This window comes from Nothobranchius furzeri, chromosome 3 (genome assembly GCF_043380555.1).
Source record: "Nothobranchius furzeri strain GRZ-AD chromosome 3, NfurGRZ-RIMD1, whole genome shotgun sequence".
In the NCBI taxonomy this organism is placed as follows: Eukaryota; Metazoa; Chordata; class Actinopteri; order Cyprinodontiformes; family Nothobranchiidae; genus Nothobranchius; species Nothobranchius furzeri.
In genome coordinates, this window is record NC_091743.1 from 60,886,098 (window position 1) to 60,908,124 (window position 22,027).

Consider the following 22,027-nt stretch of genomic DNA (forward strand, 5'->3'; position numbering starts at 1 on the left):
CCAAACGTTTGTAAATGAAAGACTTCATCCTAAAAGCCACAAACCAGAGGCCGATAAATGCAAGAGTTAAATCCAGGGCGCATAATTTAGGATTTAACATCTGGCTGCTGTACAGTGCAGCACTTTCAGCAAATCTCACACTCTCTGGTTAATGCATGAAAAGTGGAGCTAAAAAATGAAATGATATTGCAATAAAAGAGTAACGAGGAGCCACATCACAGGGAGAATAAGCTGAATTGTTCTATTTATTCTCATAATTAAACCAGTAGAGTTTATAGGGAAGACAAAACAAGATCTTAGAAGAAATTTAGATTTTCACTTAAGATTTTAGCTTGCAAAATGAGCACATCACTCTGGGTTTACTGCCACAAATGTTCTATCTCCACGAGCAGAAGAAGTGTCTTTAATTTAAAGTCTGATCCTAGCCGTGTTAAATATTTCAGCCTGACAAAGCAGAGCATCAACCTGGAGGGGATCAAACCGCACTGCAACGCTCCCTGCAGATCTCCTTCCTCTAAAGCAGTGATTCATGTCTTTAGGAGCTCTGACAGGTGAGCCCAGCAGACAGGAATGTTTTCACGCTTTGATCTCCTCAATGGCAGCCAGTCTTTTACTGAATCAGACGAATTTGAGTGCACTTGTACAAACGCAGTCTGATGCTCCTCCAGCTGACTGACAGAAGCGCCGCCAGGCTGCTCTCTGACTCCTGCTGTTTCCAGCATGTTTCCTACTTAGGGGAAAATCAGGAACGCTGATGGTTTGATCCTTCATCTGTATGTACAACTGGGATAATACTGTAAAAAATCTATGTTATTTTTATAAATATACATTTAACAGATGCCACATAAGGCTTTTTGAAAATTTACTTTTGGTTTCATTTGTACAAATGCGGTCCAGTTTATTGGTTTTGCTTCAAATTTCATTTTTATTTGATTTCATGTGCTTTAAACATTCAAACTACTAATTAAAGGTAAAATATGGAACAGAAACTCCATAGCGACATCTAGTGTGTGGAGGCTGTAGTTGCAACAATAGAACAAGATTTCTAGCCACTGAGAGGCTAGGTTTACGGTCAATACCTGAAGTGACCAGCCAGCCAGCACCATGTCCAGTGACCAGTCGTACAGAGTAGGGATTCATTTCTACTAATATGTTTATTTTACAACAGTATTTAATGTTAGAACATCTTCTGGACTCAGAAGCAGCTGCTTGACTTGCCGAGTTCGACCAATCTCCACAGGCCCAACCTCGCTGTGCCGAGCGGACTGTTTGGTAACCCGCAATGGCGCCCTCTGGAGGGACTGTTTCTCAGCTGACCTGGCCCAGACTCTCTGCTTAGGTTGCTGTCTCCACGATCCGACGCCGGGTAAGCAGAGGCGAATGGATGGATGGATGGATGGATGGATGGATGGATGGATGGATGGATGGATGGATGGATGGATGGATGGATGGATGGACGGACGGATGGATGGATGGACGGACGGACAGAGGGACGGACGGATGGATGATAAAACAAATCAAAGATCATGCAAATAACATTTTTCTTCCTGATGTTGATTCTCAGAGATGATTTAGTGGATCATCTGGAAAATCTGAGCATCTTTTTTTAACTGGTGTCTTCCTGTTGGCTTCAGCGTCAGAAGGAGGGACTCCTTCATCTCCAGCGTCAGACCGAACCCCCGCTGATGGCTCTGCAGCCGTCTACAGTAGCAAAAGCTTTCTCTCTTCTTTTCAGTCCTATTGAATCCATCTAACAGGGAATAATTGAGCCTTGTAGCTTGGTAGTCTTATCTCTGCAGGGGTCTGATCTCATGAAGTGGCGGGTTGTGCTAACACTCATTCAAAACACACACACACACACACACACACACACACACACACACACACAGCCCCAGGGGGTTCTGCTTTCATTAAGTCATGAACTGCAGACCAACGGGGGCTCTTCGTCATCTTTAATCCAGATTAAACCCAAATCTCTGATTTTGACTCAAACTCAATTATTTAACGTTGCATTCAGTTGCTCAACATAAGTTACCACAACAGCCATTTCATTTAAATTAATGACTTTTCCCTTCATACATCAGACATGGTTGTAAAGCCGTCTGACTTCCTACGCCCAGCGTTTCCCTCTGAGCAACCAGACTGCCCCCTGTCTCTCCAAATGTTGCTCTATGTCAGCCTTTTTGCTGGAAGCTTTGTTTTTTCACAGAGAAGGTCAAAGCCAGCTTCTTCAGATAATGTACTTCCCATCTGAACGTGAGCAGAAGAGGAGGCAATGTTTCCTTCAGCCAGGTTTATGGGTTTTCTGTTGGCTCAGAATTTGTTTAACAGACAGTAAGTGGCAGATGGACAGGTGCTTTTATATTCTATAACAAAGGTAACTGTACTGTTGCTGCCCTGACAAAAACGTTTGAAGGTAAGAGCAGATTTGTAAAACCTATATTTGACATAAACAAGCCAACTTGGCTGAAAATACTTAGTCATTTTTAAAAAAGATATGTCATGGTGTCCAGGCCAAAGGCCGTGTGTGGTAATTTTGAGTGAAACAGTGATAAGTAAAGTTTTATTTAGAGTGTCTGGAAAGTTTCAGCTGTTCAACGATACAAGACAGTCCTAAGAATGCATACAACCACCCGTCTTATAACACGAGATCACAAGTGGAACATCAGTTCTGCATCATTGAATCTTCTCCAAATGTCTTTTTCATCCTTTTACGGGTTTTCTCCACAGCCCTGCCTCACCTGCTCCTTCTCCTTCCTTCCTCTAAGATCCTGTTTGCTTCACTCCGTTTCTCACCATCTCTGAGACAGAGGCCATCATACAATAGGTCCGATTGTCTGTACAGCACCCTGATGAACTCTGACGATTATGTTTTAAATGCCGGGTGACTTCTGGGAGATTCATAGCATAATGCTAAAATGGGAACTTTACAAAAACTGATGAATTGCCATATTAAAATAGAATATCTCCAGTGTTGTTTTTCAGGGAAGTGCCTATAAATAATCGATGAGACTATAAATACTCTGGACTGGAAATGCAACTAAATTTTTTATTTTCATGTTTCAGCTTTTAAAACTCAGCTTCTCCAGCTTGAATTTGAATCTGTGACGAATAACAGCTCCATGATTTGTGGGGACCAACCGAGTTTAGACTAAAATCTGTTTTCATTACATGCACCCAAACTATTAAAAACTTTCTTCTTTAAACTATTGAATTAGAAAAAAATAAGACTTTTGTGTTTGTTGTGTGTGGCAGTATTACGAAAAATAAGGTTTTTGTTTCCGACGAAAACATAAATGATCACTATGTGTGCAGAGACAGAGGTCATGAATGACCCTTCCTTGACCTTTTCCCAGCTCTGTGATCAGTTCTCCCGTTATTTATCCCAAATTAAAGATGCAAGTTTCATCTTTAACCCCCGGCGGAGCTGCTCGGCATGACCCAGCCCAGCCCAAAGCCTGTGCAGCTTTTGTGGTGCAGCAATTAGAGAGCATCCAGTGTGGTGGGACTGCAAGTCAAATCGGAGGTGACTGCAGCTGGAGAGGACCCGTAAAAGAAATCACAGCTGTCCACTTCTGATGCCGAGCAAACCTGCTAACTTAAGCCGAGGCTTCGGCTTGAAGGCTTTCATGTGGTTGACAGGCTGTTTGAAAATGCTGCTGCGCAGCTAAACGTGTTCAACCAACAAACCAACTGAAGTGGGGGAGCCCTGTAATCCAACATTACTTTCAAGATTTTAGCTGACATCAACTGAAATTTGGTTTTAAAATTAAAAACGGGTCTGATCTGGTAAGGCCTGTAGATAAATTCATGCTCTGGTGATTTCATTGCAATGTGAAGCTCTTTTGAGTTCTCCAACTCTTAAAGGCGCTATAAGTGCAGGTTATTTATCATTTAAGATGGAAAAAACACATTATTTTTTAACATTTCATTTCAGCTGCAAAAAGAGAAAATATTGTGTTTCTTTTAGTGCAGGACAAAGCTTCTGTTACTAAAGTAGTTTTGTGACGTTCGCAAACGAACCAATTCTTTTGAACGGCTCATAAACATGAACCAATGGGAGCCGAGTCGCGGCTGTTCTTGAATGGCCCAGCCAGAGCCCCGACTTAAACCCAATTGAAAATCACTGGAGAGACCTAAAAATGGCTGTCTACCAACGTTAACCCTAACCCATCCAACCTGACAGAACTGGAGAGGATCTGCAAGGAGGAATGGCAGATGATTGCCAAATCCAGGTGTAAGAAACCCGTTGCAACTTTACCATGGAGGCTCATAGCTGTATAAGCTCAAAAGGGTGCTTCTACTAAATACTGAGCAAAGGGCCTGAATACTTACTTGAGAATTACCACACAAAAAAAAACCTGCAGCAGGAAAACTGAAGCACGTAGAAAAGCCTGCTGCTAAATGGATGCCAACATTAAATCCTTCCTGATCTTTATCTGTGTGTTTTTAGAATTGGATCATTGTGAATGCGTTTGAGCTGCTGGTGGTTTCATGAAAAATTACGTTTTTCCACATCACAGAACAAAAAGACCCCAAAATACCCTTCCATTTCATCTCCTCACACATCACCTGAAAGTTCAGCAGCCATGAAACATTCAACATCTCACTTTTACAATTTGCTTAGTGCAACAAAATCCTCTTTCCTCTCTGCACATGAAAGATACCTCAGCCAGCGCATGAAGAATGTGAAGGCAGACCGGGGCACAGTTGCACTGCTGGCTAAGAGCTGATCACATCGTCTCCTGGTGCAGAACGACACACTAACCCATTAGGCTGCAGTCACTGCTGAGAGGGTTGTTTTTATCTGTGTCACGGCTTCATTTTCTGTGTCAAGCCTGCTGGAATACATGTGATGGTTCCCAGATGGGTAGAAGCCAGAGATGTTCCTCCATCTGACTCCGTAGAAGTTTGATGATGTCTGACACTCTGCAACGATTACGCCATTCACAACAACTTCCTAAGTAATGAAGGAAAAATGGAACCTCCACTTACACTCTAAGAAATGAAATGTTGAATCTAAGTCACGTCAACTTGTTTCACTAAACCTATGTGCTTAAAGGCTAAGTTAACGGAGAAACCAGTTTCTTCGTTAACGGGGAATTCTGTTGTTGGTTTTATGTCCAGGAGAGAGCAGAGCGCATCTGGACTAACACAGGCTACTGTTAGCATTAGCAACTCCACCACACAGCAGAATGCCTTCAGGCTTTTGCATCAATGTTACAAAGCAAACAGAGTCAGTAGTAGAGTTGCATTTCTGTTAGCCAATCAGAGGCTAGATGTTTGACTATCAGGAAATTGGACTCCAAAACTATCTGTCGTCTGCTCACCTCTCCTCTGGCTCACTTCCCCTTCCTGAAACAAGAGTGTCAGAGCTTTTTTCCAACAGAGATCGACTCACAAGCTATTTATTTATACTAGACAACTCTGCAAATGTGTTAAAAAACAAGTGAACCTTGTATTCACATGTAAAAAGTAATATACTCTGCAAAACCTCATTAAAAAGAAAGTGAAAAAAGCTTAGTTGTAAAACGTTCTACATATTTTTAAATAAGCAAATAAAGAAATCTTGCAGATTATTTATCTAGTTATAAGAAATCTACTAAACAACTTTTGTTTTCTTCATTGGCAGAATTTTTGACTCAAAACATGAACATTTGATCACATTTAGGAATGTTTCCCTAATTCATTAGGGAGTGCTGTTTTTGCAGATGACAATTGTTTTGTTTGTTTTTGCAACGTACATTTATTTTTAACGTAATGTATAGCAATGTGTGCTACGCTTTACATTCAAGCAACTAGACTGACGTAACTTTGTTAATCAACTTTGCTCATATTTTAAAATGCTTACAGTGGTCTCTAGTAGGAATAAATGCCTTAAAGTCATACTCTGGGGACAAAAGCTCTGCTGCACCTGTATCAGGAACTATAAGTGAACCGCATCACAGCTGAGCTTCAGACAACAGATTTTGGAGTCTTATTTCCAGATATTAAGACTACTTGTTGCTGAGTTGCTAACAGCAACACTGACTCTTAGTTCTGCAACATTGATGTTTATCTTTACAAATACCACAAGCGTGAAGGAGTTCTGCTACATTCTGGAGTTGCTAATGCTAACGGTTAGCTTCTACTAGCTGAGACGTTCTCTGCTGTTTTTTGAACATTAAACCAACAGCCTTCCTCGTTGTGAGTCAATATGGGTGAGTCCTTGAATGTTAAGTGACAGTGTGACATAGATCTCTCAGGATTTTCAGATCCTAGAGTTTCACCATCTTTTTTCTATCAGAAACTAATACAGGAGATAGGTGTAGGAGACTATTTTCATGTTCAGCCTGCAAGAAAAACTCAGAGCAACTGATTATAATCAGAAATAATAATTTTTAAAAAAAATTCTGTGAAGTTGACATTTAAGAAAATACAACATTTCCTTTCGTAGGCTGTAGTATTTTTTAAAGTTCTGGCTGATCAAAAAGTGCTCCACATAATTGCATTAATTGATTTATGTTCCTTCGTATCTGAAATTCATGCTGTGACAATCTGAAATCAAATCCTATGAAGCTTTTGATCAATTTCACCACAACAAGCAGTTTCATAATCAATATCTCAACAAATGATGCATGGCAAACATCCATCATAAGCAGGCAAACTAACCCCGCCGAAGCGGAGAAGATGAAAAACAGAAATAACAAAAACAATTAAATGACATGACTAAAATTAAATTAAGGTCAGTTTTAAACACACAGAACAAAAGGGAGCTTTACCACAAACACACACGGCTCTAATGGTGTGTGACTCGCTCAAAGGGAGAAATGTTACTCATTTGTTTGCTGTCCTATTTTTGCCAGTTGGTATATTCATCTGTGTCACGAACATTCTGCCTTCATACACTATACAGTGGTGTGAAAAACTATTTGCCCCCTTCCTGATTTCTTATTCTTTTGCTTGTTTGTCACACAAAATGTTTCTGATCATCAAACACATTTAACCATTAGTCAAAGATAACACAAGTAAACACAAAATGCAGTTTTGAAATGATGGGTTTTATTATTTAGGGAGAGAACAAAATCCAAACCTACGTTGCCCCGTGTGAAAAAGTAATTGCCCCCTGAACCTAATAACTGGTTGGGCCTCCCTTAGCACCAATAACTGCAATCAAGCATTTGTGATAACTTGCTACGAGTCTTTTACAGCGCTCTGGGGGAATTTTGACCCCCATGCAAAAGAATAAGAAATCAGGAAGGGGGAAATAGTTTTTCACACCACTGTAAACCATCGCTGACCTTTTTATAAAAAGGAAATTAGCCAAAGGATGCCTTTTTTCGCTCGTGAAACATAAAGTGTGCCTCTGCGTGAGAGTTGTTTCATAAAACAGCTGACTCAGTTCTTTTAACTCAATAACAAAAAATAAATTAGACTATCATCACCTCAGTCACTTAGGCCAGCTCCTCCATGGGAATCCCGAGGCATTACCTGGTAAGCTGAGACATAGTCCCTCCAGCGTGTCCTGGGTCTTCTCCCGGTTGGACGTGCCCGGAAAACTTCACCAGTGACGCGTCCAGGAGGCATCCTAACCAGATGCCCGAGCCACCTCAGCTGGTTTCTCTTGATGTGGAGGAGCAGCAGGTCTACTCTGAGCCCCTCCCAGATGATTGAGCTTCTCACCCTATAGGAGAACCCAGACACCCTGTGAAGAAAACTCATTTCCACTGCTTGTATCTGCAATGTCATTTTTTTGGTCACTACCCAAAGCTCGTGGCCATAGGTGAGGGTAGGAACGTAGATCGACAGGTAAATCAAGAGCTTTGCCTTCTGGCTCAGCTCTCTCTTCACCACGACAGACCAGTACAACGCCCGCATCACTGCAGACACAGCACCAATCCGTCTGTCGATCTTCTGCTGCATCTTTCCCTCACTCGTGAACAAAACCCCAAGATACTTAAACTCCTCTACCTGGTGCAGGACCTCATCCCTGACCTGGAGAAGGCATTCTAAAAGACAAGAAAGTGGCCACCCTAATGCAAAAAATGACCAGGTAAGGCGGGAATAGTTATATTTATTTCTCATAAGCACAACAAAACAAAAAGAGCCTTAAGAGCTTAATGGGAGTCCCTTCTTCTGCAAAACCATCACATTCATTGTCTACAGAAGAACCAAAATGAGCTTAAAATGAAGAATGTGTGGGTTTCCTGCACACCCAAGGCTACAAACACACAAAAGTGTGTGTGTTCGTGTGTATGTGGGGCCAGCATGTCCTCGGGGGGCTCGTGTAGCAAACTGCTTCTGGTTTTATTAACCAGTTGCTGCTCAAGGCCGCATGAAAACACAGTTCAGCTTGTTGTCAGCAGACAGAGCAGCACAGTGTCCCTGACCTACAGCTTCAGGGTTTCTCATGGTCCCCCGTTCATCTTCAGCATTAACACAAGATTTGAATCTTGTTCAGACTAGGGGATCTGGAGCAAAGCCATGAACATATCTTCAATTTGGTACAATTCTGAGATGCTTGTAATGTAAGAAACATTTTGTTGAACATCTGTTGTATTTATTTTTGGAACAGCAGAAGCAACCAACTAGAAAGGTTTGCACTGCAGCTTTGTAAGGTTTTCTGTTAATGCTGTTAAAGACATACCAGGTGTCTGTGTGTGTCTCTAATGACGTCAGGAAAAAGTAGGCAGCTTTTTGAGATTTTTACCACAAATAAACAAGCTTTACTCAGTAAGATTTCTACTGCAAGTTTAAGAGGTGAAATAATCAGACAGCCAATAATCAGTCACTCTTGAGTTTTCATGCAGGCTGAACATGAAAATGGTCTCCTACACCTATCTCCTGCATTAGCTTCTGATAGAAAATAGACGGTGAAACTCTAGGATCTGAAAATCTTGACGGATCTACGTCACACTGTCACTTAACATTCATGGACTCACCCATCTTGGCTCACAATGGCGAAGGCTGTTGTTGGCTTAGGGCCTTGATGTACTTGCTGTTTGACGATGCAAGCATGTGTTTAAAATGGCTGCCACACATTATTTGCTTTGATTTGAAGCGTCGTTTGTGCAACGCTGCAATATACCAGTAACCAGTAGGTGGATTCGACAAAACAAGCGACACTTAAAGGTCTTCCACACCATCTCTGATACCGCTGCTCTCTTTTTCTGTTGTGAACTGAAAATTAACCAGTTACTGATTTCTTCTTTTGACGCCATGTTTGTTTTGGTTGTAAGCACAAACCTGGCTCTCTGTCTGGTCTGAGTAGTCTAGTCCGCCCCCTCGTGGAACACCCCAGTACTACGTGCAGTACAGTGCTGTGCAGATGCTCGTATGAGAAATTTATTGAGTTTTAGTAGCAAATATGCTTTAGCAATTGTTTTTCAAATTCATTCATTTTTCTGGAAATCATCTCACAACCTCTGAGTAGTTCTTGGTGACCCACAGGGGGTCATCTTTTTTTTTATATCTAAATTGGTTCATTTTGATCTTCCCAGTGTCTACCAGTTAGAGCAGTATAGTCATCTAAGATATTGTCTCAGAATTAAAATGAAGCATTAAGGCGATAGAGGGTTTTTGAATGATGTAATTTTTATCATCATATAATGTTGCTTTCTTTGCTGTAATTCACTTTGGTCAACTTCTCTTGTAAATAAATCTGACTTTGTTAATGTGACATTTTGTTTATATTTCCCACTCAACAGTTCACATTACAGCATAAATCTCCACAGAAAGGAGCTGCCGTCGCTGCAGACAGATAGGAAGCATCAGCCTTCATTCTTCATGTCCTATAAATAAAACACGTTGGTTTTCCACCCTGCCTCCTGTGCATTTATGTGTTCTTGTGTGATAGATTGATCAGGCCTTTGCTACCTCCTTGTTTCTCTAAGTAAAATTTTTGAACCATCTAATTCTAATTGTGCGAATGGTTTTGACATTGCGGCAGATGGAATGGTTCTCAGATCTCCCCAGGTCTGCAGGAACACCAGAGGAGGCGACTGCAGCACACGGTGCAGACAGGACATGGGACAGTGTGTAAAAAATAAATATAGTCAAATAAAAAAGCTGCAGCAGCTCCCATCCCCCCCTCGGAGCTCTTCCAGCCTGGCTGTCTGAATTAAATGGACCACGTCGTCTTCCTCACAGCTGCAGCTGAGCAATGCTATAAAATAAATGGCACACACACACACACATATTGTTTCTCAGACATGCTGCTCCTTATCATGCATGCACACGCTTATAATAATGTGCCAGTCCAGACATTTTCACCACCAAACAACCACATTTGCAAGTAAAGAAATGTCACTAATACATGCAATAAAATATCATCATGAAGAGGAAAATGTGAAAAAATTATTCAAAGTACCAACACAATCAATAGTGGCGTTGCACTAAAGCCCAAAAATACATCAACTAAAACGTTAATTAAACCCAGAAAATGTCCCAAACTCCCTCGCACGCATGCAAGTTTCAGAGTCATTAAATGCATGAACGTATTCCCTTCAGTAGAGGAAAACCCAGACAAGCGCTGTTTGTGTTTATTTACAAAGCAGGAGTCATAAACTCGAGGCCCGGAGGCTGTAAGAAAATCACGAGGGGTCAGTGTGCCTCTTTGGTTTTCATCCCAACCTCTTTCATGTTCACTCACATCAGCCTTTAATGGAGCAGATACCATATTATTCGGGCCGTTCTCATTAAAAACTTTGTTTTAATGGATGTTTCTGTTTATGTATTTAGCAGATGCTTTTGTCCAAAGCAAACGGCCTGTATTTGATATAGCGCCTTCTAGAGTCGTTCGCTGCCAGACTGGCCGCACGTGGCCATTTTTGCTAAGTCCTGAAAGGGCTGAAGGAGACACAACAGCTGAGATAGCCATTGTATCTCCAGGTAACTTTTCCCCCTTACAGAAATTTCCCAGAATTCCTACTGGAAACACATTTAATAAGTAAATTTCCCTAAAAACAAATTATAACATTTCAAAAGCTGCATGATTATAAACGTAGGAAGATCATTTTATTTTTGAGGTGGTACATGAACCATCAGTCCATCAAGTTTTCCAGAACACCTGTACAATATGGACGGGTTATTTTGGTTCTGTCCTGCCAGACTCCAGACAGACTGCTCTTGCTGACAAGTTCTGGAAGTCTCAAAAGCTTTCTGGAAAGTATATCAGCATGGAAATGCGACCCAGTTCTCATTGTACTATCTAGTCTCAGATGGACAGCAGATAACAGTTATGCATGAGTCCGCATTTAGATTTGTTTTTTGTGTCCTATGAACGTTTGCAGCATCAGAGCCTACGTGGGTGAAGCTGCTGTTGATGCTTTTGTTTATATCGGCTAAAACTCAAAGTCCACTTACTCTGCTTCCACCAGAGCGTTTGGCATGAACGTCTGCATTGTTATCTCTGGAGATCCAAATCTTTAAATGCGACAGACCTATGTGATCATTGTCAGAGTGTAAAAAATAAATCTGTGTTTACTAGATTAGCATATTCACTGGAAAATAAATATCACGGTTAAACACGAGCGTGAGGCTGCTTAGAAGGGACGGAGCAAAGGCACACAGGGAGTAAATGAGGATGTGTGTGTGTGTGTGTGTGTGTGTGTGTGTGTGTGTGTGTGTGTGTGTGTGTGTGTGTGTGTGTGTGTGTGTGTGTGTGTGTGTGTGTGTGTGTGTGTGTGTGTGTGTGTGTGTGTGTGTGTGTGTGTGTATGTGTGTGTGTGTGTGTGTTCTGTCTCAGCCTGTCAGCTAAAATGAGTGAATACATTAAATGAGCTACAGCCTGCCCAGGACCAGTAACTCACCATTATAAACGATGAAGACACGATGGATGCAGACAGATTGACAGAAACCCCTCAAGGAGGTGGTGAATCAGCCTCTGCTGACAGTCAGATAAGTCAGGGTGAGCAGAGAGCTTACCTGAACCCCCCTCACTCCACAGGGACCCCCTCACAGAGATGTTACACGCTCGGTGAGGGTGTCTGGTGATGCCAGGTTTGCTCCACAGGAGCAGATTTGCTGCTTCAGAGCATTATGTCTAAATATTGAGATGCGTGCTGGGACTTTGAGCAGGAGCTCAATGGTTTGTATACCACAGAGGAACGGCAGCTTCATTATAACAGCATCAATGCAGTTATGCAACCTAATGCTACAGCAGCTGTTGTATATCTCAGGCGATACGGTTGAAATGCTTGTAGCATCTCAGTAGGTTAATGCATTTCCAGTTTAAACACATTTAAGACGTGCAGTCAGTAATCATTAAGTAGGATTGTTTTTTTACAAGGTATGAAAAACAGTAAAAGTGTCTTTTATAATACAGCACATAAAGCATGAAGCAAATTATATAATTTGTTGTGTACATATTATTTTTATAGCAGTAGGGAGAGACTGACTGTCTCTGGTGTGTTTTGTTATTAATGAAATCTACAAAAGAGTTTAATCTGTTATTTTTATTCTAATGCATCATTTCATTTAAACCTTTCTGCTCAATCTAAGGAAGTCTCAACCTAAAGGGAGAGTTGGCTACAGTGGGGGTTAATGTGGTTTCATTGAGAGCGTTTCTTAGTTGTGCATTTTTCTAATTATAATCGGTCACTCTGAGATTTTAATGCAGGCTGAACATGAAAATAGTCTCCTACACGCATCTCCTGCATTAGCTTCTGATACAAAGACTGTGAAACTCTAGGATTAAAAAATCATCACAGATCTATGTCACACTGTGAATTAGCATTCATGGACTCACTGATCCTGACTCGTGACAGGGAACGCTGTTGTTGTTTTATCCATCCATCGTCTGTACTCGTCCATGTAGGGTCGCGGGTGCTGTTGGTTTGACATCTGGGAAACAGCAGCGGAGATCTTGGTTAGTTTAAGCAAACCATTAGCATTATCAACACCAACACAGGTAGAGACTCCTCCAGGCTTCTGCCATCTGTGGAGATAAAACATCCATGTTGCAAGTCAGTGGTAGAGTCCAGTTGCTGTTATCCAATCTGGGGCGAGATCTCCATACCAGGAAATAAGACTCCAAAGCCTGCCATCTGAAGCTCATCTGTGATGTGGATAGATTTAGGTCCGATAAATGGTGCACCGGTATACCCCACCCACCCCCCCACCCCCGAGAACTACTTACAAGGCATTAATTCTTAGAGACCACTGAAATTGTATTGATTAAAAACTCATGCCGCTATAAGCTGAGAAGCTCTGATTTCTTGCTCCAATGCTGAAAGGGCTCTGAGAGGGGCCACAATTAGTTAAATAAAAATGTGGACGTGTTTAAACCTTACATGATGCATGACTATAATAGGCTTTATACTGTTTTAACACAAGTTATGAGAAATGAGCACCAGATTTAGCTTGTAAATGATCGTTCTGCTCGATGCAAAAACAGTCCTGAATATAGATTCATCTGGGTTTCTTGTGAAGGGAAACCAACCTGCACCATTTCAGCACTGCCGTTGAAAGGCTGAGTTCATTTAGCTTCAGCTATGAGGAAACGACAGCTCATCTGGGTGAAATTTAGCTGTGGGTCTTTGTAATCATGCTCCAGTAAGCTGCTCCGTGTTCAGCAGAGTCGTCTTTGTGTGTGCAGCACAAACCCCACAAACCTCACAGGAACAAGAACATAATTATTATAGTTGTTGTGTGTGTGTGTGTGTGTGTGTGTGTGTGTGTGTGTGTGTGTGTGTGTGTGTGTGTGTGTGTGTGTGTGTGTGTGTGTGTGTGTTTGGTGAAGTGATGGTGAAGAGAAGGAATGCTGCTCTTCATAATTTAGTCAAAGTCATGAATCTTTGTTATTTTTTTCCGTCATGTAAATCAAAAAGTATTTTCGGTGATAGTCTCACAGATAACTTTATTTACCATGTAGAAAAAAGAAGGTTTGTTTCACTCTTTTCTGACATGCTTGTGATTTTATTGGAAACAGTAAAGCTGGAAGTGTCAATAGTTGCTCCCCCTAATGATTTTTGCTCTGGGAGCAGACTATGAAACTCGTGCAGCCAGAACACAATAAAATCTGGTTTTGCACAAGCAATACATTTCACCATGAAGTACACCAGGATAACAGAGGGAAAATTTCAATTATCCTGTTGTGGAGTCAAAGACCTGCAGCTGCATCCCAGGGAAGCCCCCACAATTCCAGGCAAAGTATCCATTACAGCGTTAAATCTTGGAGTCAGCAGAGCAGGACACAAAGAGACCACAGCCGTCTCCAACAGCTCTGATTTCATGCTCCAAGTTGCATTTTTCTGGTTGCGAAAAACCTATTTATCCCAACCCCCCACTTTGTTTTCCTATTGTCCCGCCATTTTTCCCCTCCTATATCAGCAGGTAGCAGTCTTACTAATCTGCGGATAAACCTCCAGCATGAGATGCTAAGAGGGAGGATGTAGGATTTCATCCTCTGACAAGAGCTCTGTTCTCCACAGAACGTGGTGCTCCTACTGTGTTTTCCTCCAGAAGAATAAAAAAACATAACACAATGGGATGAGCTCCAACAGACTCCATGCTGCAGGTTTTAAATCAGTGTCAGAGTGCTCTGCAGCCCTGACTCTATTTCAGGGATCATAATAAGCCAATGAACATGAGGAGCTGCAAACCTGCAGCATGCAGCGCTGGTTTGCCATTACACAGGTGTCACTTTGATTTTCTCCTGTGTTCTTACAAAGGCCAGGATCCATCTCGGTGTCGGAAAACGGGTTTGCAAAAATCGTTTTACGTTTCAGGTTCAGCCAGCACAGTTACAATTATGACATCGCATTAACAACTAAACGTATGAACTGGCTGGATACAATATTGAGAATTGTGTTTTTACAGAATTGAGTGGTGAACCAATAATGGTGACCTAAAAATGATCATGAAAACCAATCTATAAATAGAATAGGAGTTAAAATTATAATAATTTCAAAAACACAAATTTAAAAGAGTTCTTACTTTTGACAAATACACTTGATATGGCTGCAGTTAACAAAAACAAATCATCTAACAGGATTTCATCACCAGGACATCAGCTGTTGATGATAAAATAACAAAGGAATAAAATAAAGAAATTGAATATAGAAAATGCCTAAATTATGACTGTTTTTATTAAGTTATAATAGTTCTAATGTGGATATGAAACATGTTTATGAAGTTCTTTGTTCAAAATCCTTCTCACATGAAGCAATTTCAGCAGTTTCATTCTTGACAGTTTCAGTACCTTCCAGAATGAGCAGTTTCAGGGCTCTGTCACTTTAAGAAAACAAGCTGGAGCTGGCCACACCTATACCCCATTCAGGCTGCTATAAGCTAAGAAGCTGCAGCTCCTCCAGCAGCAACTCTCTCTTGCATGTGAGAGGTGGTTTTATTCTAAATCAAAATCACTAAATCAAATCATAGCTAGATAAGCCATGTGTGTTTTTTCTTGTTGCAACTGCCACACACAATTAGTAAAACTAACATCTAGCTGCACAAACAAAATTCAACACAGACATTTTATGTCTTGTATGTCTTAAAACAGACATCCAGGAGATTGCGTGGAAAAAAAATAAACCAACTGTATATCAACTGATAATGTAAACGTTCATGATAGGCTAATCACACCAATGATCTGTTTCTCTATTGCAGCAGAAGACCCAGCCCAATAAAAACCTGAAGAGCTGAGAGCCTGAGCTAATGAGGTATTGATGTTTGCAGATGATGTGCGAAAAGAGACACGATTTCCTGCCAAACAAAATCTTCAAAGATTATTTTTCTGGGAATTTTTTTATTCAAAACATTAATTCATAATTATAAAAAGAGAATAAGAGTAATGTGGCAGAATATGTTTATTTATTTCATTTTAAAAGGAAGAAAAGAAAATCAGGTTTTAAAGATTCTATTAAGGAGGAAATCAATATCTGATTCATGCATTATAGAAGAGGCACAACTTCATTACATGATGACAATGTCGTTGAAATATGAGCTGAATGTGAATACATCTCAGATGTACAAAGCAGAAAAAAGACAGCTGCAGACATCTGCGGCAATTTTATTTTTAAAATTACTTATTTCACATGACTGTTGAGTCTCATTAAACTGAATGACAATCAACATATTTTTTGTGTTTGTTTTCAGTCAGATTATGTTGTTTGGGATTAAATTATAATCACAATCATTTATTTTAGGTGCAGGGAAGGTTCTAGACTTAGATAGAGGGCCAGGCTGAGGCTAACTGAGACACATTTGTTAAAAAAATATACAAATAAAAAAGCACTACAAGCATTACGTTTACGTTCAACATTACGAGATTAAAAAAAAAAAACAAAAAAATAAAGTGGTTCTTTCACGTTTGTCTAAACCCCTCCACCAATAGCACACTTAGGATGAAAAGTAACTACTGAACCATCTGGTTGTCGGTCTCGCCAAACCCTGAACTTCCCTGGGTCCTGTACTCAAAACACAGCAGAGTTAGCAACAAAACACCTCTGGTGTGAGAGGTTCTCCACTCAATAATATCAGAGGAGGAGAAACAGCTGGCTGCTTCCGCTTCAACTTAAGGACAAACTACTAGAGTCCCAAAAGAAAATCACCATTTGAAGTCTTGGACAACAAAAGACATTTGGACATAGAAAACTGTGACTGGTGTTTTGCGGCAATGTAGGTTTAAGTGTCTCAGGGAAGATACCCGGGGGGAGGGGGGAGTGTTCTGTGATCGTGTTTGCGTTCAAAACCTAGCTTGTTTGCAGATTCGCCATAACCGCTTTAATGCTTACGCTCTGCTCTCAGCAGGGGGCATGGTGGGGGTCCAAGCTTGCTGTCAGTGTGGCACTGGCCTGCCCTAGAACCACCCCTTTTAGGATATTCTTAACAGCATTTTGCTATGTTTGCTGACTTATTTCACCTTTACTTTTACAAGCTTTTCATGATCCACAAAAGAAATACACTGACTGGCTTTGGAGAACTATATCCTGTTATTTTGAACCATTTCATTTCCAATGTTGTGGCTAATGTGAGTTTACAGACATTTTGCAAAGTATTTCTTGTAGTAAAAAGATTTGGGCAAATGAAAACTGGTTCAGACCATTAGACCCAAGTTTAATCATGTTTGGTGAATTGTCCTTAACTGTAAATGTAGAAAACAACAATAAATAAAAAAGCCCAACAAGCACACAGGATTGTGGGGATCAAAGTTTGTCCTCAAAACCACAATAATTTGTGGTTGTTTTCACAATTTCCCTTTAATCTCCTGGTTTCTCTAAATTCTGCTTTCATGAGCTCACATCTCAGAAATCCTTAGATAAAAAGTTGGCACACATTGCTCATGGTGCGTGTTGGATAGGAGGAATAACTGTAAAAGTCTGCCAACGAATGAGAACATTTCTGAACAAAATCAAAGGAAACACAGAAAACACAGACAGCTTAATGGCTTTCTGCTGGTGGAAATGAAGTGCACATGCTCTAGCACTGGTTCCTAGTCTGGCTGAGCATCAGGAGGAGCTCGTTCATAAAATAAAAATCCTAAACATGTTGATGTTCATTGTAATAAAAGTCACATTTATTTGACTGATGGCACCAGCTTGTATAGGTGATGCCTCATTTTGTTTCATTCTGTCAGTTCACACACACACACACACAAACTGAGCTGCTGATACCAAAGAGTAATTGACTGGAACTCAAGCCAACCGACACCGGAAGGTCCCAGAAGATCGGCTGCCAGTCTGCCTCTTAAACACATTAACATTGATTTTTCAGCCGACTGGTGTCGTCACAGGCTCTACGGGCTAAAAGTCAGCACGCTTCATCGAATAAAATGTACTTTGGACACATTTAAATTTATTTATATCAGAAAGATCAAGCAAAACTTATTGCTTCACTCAGCAGATAATCCATTAACTAAAACTAAAATAAGCTCATGAAAGCTAAGATTTGAGCTCAGATTTGAGTTTCATGAATTATTATTTTTTTGGCCACAATGAACTCAAGCTCATTTATTAAAGCGTGAGTGAGAAGAAGGCTCCGGTGACTAATGTCAGCAAACTTTTTGATGGATGTTCTCCAGCAAAGATAAATGTATTGTCACTGACTTCACAGAGGTCGGCGGGTCGCAGACAAAACAAAGGATCTCTTAAAGCTGCTGACATGATTTATGTTTGGCAGTAATCTAATAGAATACCTATTTTCTTGTGCACTTTGTATTTATTTGCAAAGTTTAGATGCTAAAAGTATTTTTCTTCAGAATATGGTGCATGACTTAATGATAATGCAACTTTAATCTTATATTTCCTGTAATATTAGCTGGCAGTCTGCAGGGTAGCAGGGAAGTTAGGTTGTTTTCACAGAGCCAAACAGAGACAGCTCTACCTGAAGGTTTCAACACCTCGAGTGGATCGACTCTCAAGATTTGAGACTCCTCTGGCAAAACAGGCAGAACCCATAAATGGCAAATAAATAAACAGTCTATGTTGCAGTGGCTGCCTGCAAACACAGGTGGCATTTAGTGAAGATAAACTATGTAAACCGTAAAGCAGAGAAAATGTCCATAAGGTCAAGGAAAGCTGTAGCAATGATAGAAAAATATCTGTTAGTTTTAAATCATTTTAATGTGTGAAAGTTAAAAATAATTACTATCTTAGATGGTTTTATGAACGGCCTCTGTTCAGAGAAATAGCTTTTGGTGAGCTAACAGCTAATCTGTTTTGAGCAAAGAGCAAAGTGGACTTTCATAAAACTGTCATAAAACAGCTCAAATCTCCAAAACTCACAACAGTATATGCAAAATTAATTTATGTGTGTTTACATCACCATCAATGATCTATTACACAGGTATTTACGAGCGTGAATATCACTAGCAGCAGCTAAATGTAGCTCTGTGCATCCAGGGATCAAGTCTGTCATGAATGTTTGCAGAAATAACCACAAAAAGCATAATTGACAGAAGTGTGAAAGTTTAGTTAATAACTTGTGTAAACTGCTGTAAATTAAAAAAAGTTTTAGCTGCTTTTAAGAGGTTTGTCTTCACAGAGCTCTGACTAAACCAGAGGGCTCAATCCTTTACAGTCCAAAGAGATGTTTTCTCCCTCAGTCCACTGTAATAAAACTTGTTGAGCTGCAACTCTTAAATTCAATAAAATTATTCCATGAAATAAACCTAAAGCTGCTTAATATATCTGCATTTTTTTAGATTTGATCTAGTTTAAAAAAACAAGAGAGTTCTTTTAGCCAAACTTATGAAGAGCCATTGTGAAAGGTCCATAGAGCCACTTGTTGCAGATCCCTGGACTAGCCATTAGCTTGTCAGTCCCATAGGAAGTTAAAGTAACACTGAATAGCCATTTTTTTACTTTAAGCTAGAGCTTTACATTGAACTCAATCACTGTTGAGTTATAAACCTGACCAGTTTCATATTTGGCACCATTCTGCCACCCTCTAAGCAAAAATCACACTAGATCATTTGTGGAGCAGGTGGGTGTCCTAGGGGGCACTCTTTACCTGCCTAGCGGATGTTAGCTGTAATGCTAGCTGTGAACATTTTCAGTTAGCTGATTGTCAATAAAATGCACAAGAAGAAGAAATTGAATAAATTTGCCTTTTCTGTTAGCATCATGAGGAGCCTGAACATCGGTGCGGCCTACACAAGTTTGAGGGAGCTAAAGGAGACTATGAAATCAAAGGCTGATGGTGACCTGGCTTTGTTGTTACTGAACTTTTAAGTAATAATATTATTTTCCAACAGTGTGAATCTTTTTACTTTGTGGTTTATTTTAGCATTAGTTTGCTCATGTTAGTGTTAGCTTGTTGTTAGCGCTAGCTATAGCAGGCTGCAGCAGGGTTGTCTACAACAGTTGTAATACCACCTTCAAACAGTAGGGCTGAGGAGCAGGAAACTGCTGTGTTACTTTAAATCTATGTCTTTGAACAGAGGACCTTCAGTAAGCTATCAACTGATAAGATTTTTAAAATAGTTTAAATTTCATGAGAGAAAGCACGAATCCAACTAAATGTTGTGATAGATTAGTATGCAGCTGAGGATTCGGAGCTGGAAAAACACTCAAACCTCTCTTTAGGAAGTGCTACAGAGTTAGACAAAGATCAATACAGCATCAGCATGCATCATCAAAATAAATAAATTAACGACAGGAAAAGGCCCAGGATGAATCCTCAAAGGGTAGGCGTAACCTTGCACTCCACACTGTCAATATCCCCCTGACAGCTGGGATCATGTTCACTCCCTCTCCAGCAAACACATTAGACATATCCGACTCCACTCTATCTCCTCCGCACAAGCTCCAATCTGTTAATTGGTCTGGCAGGAGAAAGGTGAAGTCTGTGTGTGTGCAGGGGGTTACAGGGTGCATATTATTGAATTAACATCACATCTCTTCTGATGGGTTCACAGAACACGAGCGTTCTCTGGGTTGTTGGACTCCATCTTTAAGAAATAACCAGTTCCACTTTATAGTATTCAATTAGCTCCTATTGTGCAGAGAAATCCTAAAAGGTGTGATGTCATAAGCTACAAAATCTTTGATTCTTTGGGTTTTATGCAAAAGATCTACCTTTCTTGTAATTCAATCTAAATTTCAAGTTTGTCCTCAGCAAATCAAAAACTGAAGTTCTCTTTTTTTGTAATTGGGAGGCCTGGGTTGAATAAAATAAGTTTTAGACTAATATTTGCAGCATTTATGAAGTTAATCACAGATCCAATTATTGAAACACCCACCTGGCACTAACCCTCCTACCTGCGTTTCCAAGGAGAAACCAAGAGGGGGTGAGAAGGGATTATTTCACAGGATTTTTTTAAATATTACTCTGCTTCTCGCCCACCAAAAGGGATTAGGGGACTGATCAAAGCTGCAGCGTTAGTGAGAAAAGGCAAAAACAAGAAGAAAAAGTGAGTCACACCGTTTAATCTTCTGGCATCCTCCTCCACTTGACGCAACCGTCCTCATCAGGAAAGTAAGAAGCTTGGATGACGCAGTGTTTAAATTCCAGCACTCCTGGTGGATTGGAGGGTCATTAGAGCAGAAATGAAAGTATCTGAGAAGGCATCAGTAATCTGAAGGATATGGAGCAACACATTTTTAAAATAGGTTGTATAATTTTAGAAAGTGATAGTTTCTGCTGAAACGTGCTCAAGATACCAGATAAAAGTTTAACTCTGAATCTAAACCATCTGAAAAATGAAATATTTAATAAATAAAATTTATTTTGCTGTTAAAGTGGTCAAAATAATCATGCAGCACACCAAAGCTGACATGTTTCTTTTACCTGTATTTTTCTGTTTAAATATGCAGAGGACACGTATGTGCACATGGTTTTTTTGTTTGCATCTGGATGACAGATCAGTTGACAAGTCAGTTGGTATCTTCTGCCTTTAAAAACTGGTTAGATTTTCAAAAATTTTGTTTTCAAAACTTACCTTTTGGATACTTTTGTACAGCCACGTGGATCTCTACTGCCTCTATAACTCCAATCAAGAAAAAAAAACATTCATTCATGTCAGTGTTTTGGTTTTAGGAATTATGTTCCGAAACAAGCCGTTTCAAAAAGTCCCTGCTTGTGATGTCACAAATGGGGAAATTAGCGGAGAATGACTTCTCAAGTGCAAGAGAGCTGCTGCTGGAGGAGCAAATCTGTTAACATTTTTAACACGTAAAGCTTACTTTACTGTTGATGGTCATAGTAACCATGTAGCACATCAAAAGTTCAATTTTAAAACTTGCTTATATTTTTCCCTTGTATATTTCTGTATTAACACATCAAGACATTCGCCCTCTGCTGATAAAATTTTATGTCTTTAACATAGAATGTGCAACCACTAGTTCATCTGTTGAATTCATTATAGAATAACTCAGATAAAGACAATAAAGTTTATCTCTTACTGAATAGAATAGGGAGCCATGTAGAACGAAAAAATGAATGCAAGTCAATGAGGCTAAAAATGCTATTTTCTAATTCCGTTTGTTGTGGATTCCACATATGATGTCTGTGATTTTTAAAGACGCATTTTGATACCAGGAAGGCTCTTATTTTCGAACGGGGGGAAACTCTATTTTAGGATTTGTGTGAAAATAAGTCCAGGACT

The 22,027-nt window shown here is 40.1% G+C and overlaps 1 long non-coding RNA gene across 1 annotated transcript in view; it reads right to left on the reverse strand.

The window, feature by feature from the left end:
- The window catches only part of LOC139068991 (uncharacterized), a 31,241-nt gene extending 10,347 nt beyond the window's left edge, over positions 1-20,894 (reverse strand). The window contains exons 1-2 of the long non-coding RNA XR_011520223.1: positions 20,845-20,894; positions 12,728-12,822 (exon numbers count right to left, since the gene is read on the reverse strand). This is a non-coding gene — a long non-coding RNA (uncharacterized lncRNA). The remainder of the gene's footprint in view (positions 1-12,727; positions 12,823-20,844) is intronic.
- Between the last annotated feature and the right edge of the window lie 1,133 nt (positions 20,895-22,027).